Source organism: Colobus angolensis, unplaced genomic scaffold, assembly GCF_000951035.1.
Source record: "Colobus angolensis palliatus isolate OR3802 unplaced genomic scaffold, Cang.pa_1.0 Scaffold78, whole genome shotgun sequence".
Taxonomy (NCBI): Eukaryota; Metazoa; Chordata; class Mammalia; order Primates; family Cercopithecidae; genus Colobus; species Colobus angolensis.
In genome coordinates this window covers 4,178,157-4,182,150 of record NW_012121598.1, presented here as the reverse complement: position 1 = coordinate 4,182,150, position 3,994 = coordinate 4,178,157, and positions in this window count along the sequence as shown.

Here is a 3,994-nt window from a genome sequence, read left to right as displayed (position 1 = left end):
AGAAGTATTAATTTTAACATTTCGCCTATTCACATTCAGACAAAATGTGAATTCAGTGCACTTCTTTAAAATTCTCTAAGTGGCTTTTTGACTTAAAGTTAAATCCAAATTCTTTACCATAGCTTGCAAATTAGTACAAAATCTGGCCTGGTCTAGACTTCCATTCTATCTATCGTCCATACTACTCTCTTCCTCCTGCCATTCACTATTTACACTGGTCTCTCCTTTCTGTTTCCACAATTTAAGAGTTTCCCCTCCTGGAGCCTTTGCTTGTCTTTCCCTTATCTTTTTGTATTTCTCAAATCTCACATCAGATATCACCTCTTCAGTGGTCAACCATCTAATGTAGTCCATTTCTTCCTCCTAGGGACTTTGTGCCCTGCATCCCAGCTGCTCCAGCTGTGGCTAAAAGGGACCAAGGTACAACTTGAGCTGTGGCTTCAGAGGGTGTGAGCCCCAAGATTTGGCAGCTTCCATGCGCTATTGAGCCTGCGGGTGCACAGGTGTCAAAAATTGAGGTTTGGGAACCTCCGCCTAGATTTCAGAGGTTGTATGGCAATGCCTGGATGTCCAGGCAGAAGTTTGCTGCAGGGGGCGGGGCTGCTCATGGAGAACCTCTGCTAGGGCAGTGTGGAAGGGAAATGTGGGGTGGGCACCCCCACACAGAGTCCCCACTGGGGTACTGCCTAGTGAGAAGAGTGCCACCATCCTCCAGACCCCCAAATGGTAGATCCACTGACAGCTTGCACTCTGCACCCGGAAAAGTCGCAGACACACCACCAGCCCATGAAAGCAGCTGGGAGGAAGGTTGCACCCTGCAAAGCCACAGGGGAAGAGCTGCCCAAGACCATGGGAACCCACCTCTTCCATCAGCATGACCTAGATGTGAGACATAGAGTCAAAGGAGATCATTTTGGAGTTCTAAGATTTGACTGCCCTGCTGAATTTCAGACTTGCATGGGGCCTGTAGCTCCTTTGTTTTGGCCAATTTCTCCCATTTGGAATGGGTATATTTACCCAATGCCTGTACCCCCATTGTGTCTAGGGAGTAACTAACTTGCTTTTGATTTTACAGGATCATAGGCAGAAGGGACTTGCCTTGTCTCAAAAGAGACTTTGGACTGTGGACTTTTGAGTTAATGCTGAAATGAGTTAAGACTTTGGGGGACTGTTGGGAAGGCATGATTGGTTTTGAAATGTGAGGACATGAGATTTGGAAGAGGCTGGGGCAGAATGATATGATTTGGCTGTGTTCCCACCCAAATCTTATCTTGAATTGTAGCTCCCATAATTCCCTCGTGTTGTGGGAGGGACCCAGTGGGAGATAATTCAATTATGGGGCAGTTTCCCTCATACCGTTCTCATGGTAGTGAATAAGTCTCATGAGATCTGATAGTTTTGTAAGGGGAAACCCCTTTCACTTGGGTCTCATTCTGTTCTCTTATCTGCCACCATGTGAGATGTACCTTTCACCTTCTACCGTGATTGTGAGGCCTCTGTAGCCAGGGGGAACTGCAAGTCCATTAAACCTCTTCCTTTTGTAAATTGCCCAGTCTTGGGTATGTCTTTATCAGTAGCATGAAAACAGACTAAGACAATGACTCAGGAAGGGTACTGTTTTGTATACCTTATACATACCCACACCTCCCATGGGCAAAAGGAGATGCTTCCGCTTACCTTAAGCTATGTGAGAGAAGCTTTCTGGGAAACACTTGGAGAACTTGATACATGTTGCCTGGATCGTGGTAGAATGCAAGGATCTGAGAGAAACAGTGGGAACAAGCTGCATTTTTGCCTACTGTGTCTATATGAATTTTTCCCAGGGCAAAGTGTACTGCAGTCTGCAATCTACTTTGACATGCACCAAAAATAAGAAGAATTAATAGCTGGATGAAGGCAGGGAGGATGGATAGTTATATGATAAATCAAGGGTAGCAAAATGATCCCAGGGATTGATGGGATCCCAGGAATTCTGCCTGAAGCCATTTTAAAAGGGAATCCAGCAAATAAGGCTGCCTTGCTGTTCCCCAAAGTGATCAAGTTGAGATTTAAACCCTCAGAAGTCCAAGGGCTGAGGGCTAGGGTCATAAGTGATTGCTCTGAGATGACTTTGCTGCATGTAAACATGCAGGAAAGTAGTAATTAAACATCTGAGAAGCTCTGCCATCCTCCCCCTCAGAGTCCAAACCTGGAGAAATCTAAAAGCCTAATCAGAGAGTGTTTAAGGTAGAGGAGGTGGAGACATAAAACGTAGAAAACAAAACTGAAGTGGACCAAGCCACGTCCTTCACCGCAGGCTTCTAGCCTGAAGCAGGACTGAGCTGGGTAAAAGGATAAGTTTTGACGTGGAATAAAGTTTGTGTGACCTTCATGAGATTTCATCCAAGGCAGAAAAATAGTCTTCAGGTAATTTGAAGGTACAGGACAATAAATAATAATTCTACTTGCAACTTAGTGAATCCTGCTCCTTCAATAAAATGCACATGCCTAACAAAACCCTAACCCTGGATGAAAGAATCCTGATTTAATATAATATTACAGTTCATTTATTCAATAAATATTTATTGAGCACCTGCTGCATGCTAGGCTTTGGTATAGGTAGTAAGAATAACAACAATGTCTATGACAAGCATTTGATATAAGTAGAAAAGTTTTAAATGTCACTGGAGGTAATGGGGACACTCTATGTTTTGATAGAGATTTGAATTACATAGGTGTATGCATTTGTTAAAGCTAGAATTCAATATTTGGTTATATTTTTTCTTTTGAGATAAAATGTACATATAATGACACGTACCTATCTTAACTATATGTTTGCTGAATTTTGACGACTGCCTAGTCATCACAGCTCTACTTCTCTTTATTGTCAGCAGGTAACATTGCCTCCTGCATCACTGAGAAAACAGAAGCCATTAGGCATTCCCTCAAACTTTCGGCACCAAACTTATAAATGTATATAATCTGTAGCCATATCAATCTTTTCTTCCTTTCCTCTGTTACAGTAGGTAACATGCCCCTACTCCCATCAAAGGCCTATTTCTTCCCCTTGGTATTTGTATTCTATCCCCTCCAAGCTTCTCAGAGGCCTTCATCTATTGGATTATCCCTCACATTCTGAACCCTCATCTCTAGGGATGAGCTTGTGTGAGTACTAAAGGCTGAATTTTCTCTTTCCTCAGAATGCTAACATTTGCCATTTCCTCTTCTTGAAACAATTTTCCTACTTCTTCTCCTTCACTAATCATAACTCCTACTCACTCTTCAGGTCTTTCTGTGGATGCTATTTATTCAAATACGCCTTCCCTGACCTTCCATCCCTTACCATGGTAGCACTTATTGTACTTCCTTTTTCATGACACTCATCTCACTTATAACGACTTGTCCTAGGCATGTCTTGCCCACAAGACAAACATGGTCTCAGCCCTCAAGGTGTCTCATAAACTGTTGTATCTCTAGTATTTAGCATAGTACCTCGCACGTTAAATATTTATTGGTGAATAAAATAATTTGCATTCATTTATATCATCTGTAAAATGTAGTATTTTTAAAATGCCTTCCTTTTTCACAGATTTTAATTTTTTATCTACTAGCTATTGCCATCTTTTAAAAGATTACGTTAAATGAGAAGGGCATTGTGACATTTCTGTTCCTGTAATTCTTATGACTTTGTTCTTATAATTTTAATGAATGTCTTGTACATAGAAGATTCTCAATGAAAACGATTTTACAGTCATAAAAAATCCGACAATGTGGAAAGATCCTTGGGAATCCTATGTTTAAATTTCCTCAGATCATTCCTCAGAAGAAGGAAGAAAAGCAAAAGTACTATAGTATTTTTATGAGTGCATTGCTATTATCTTTTTACTCAGATGACGGTATATTATGGCTATAGACCACCAGTAGGAAGACAATCTGAAAATTCAGAGTTATTTTATCTTTCTTTTTTTTTTTGAGACGGAGTCTCCCTCTGCCGCCCAGGCTGGAGTGCAGTGGC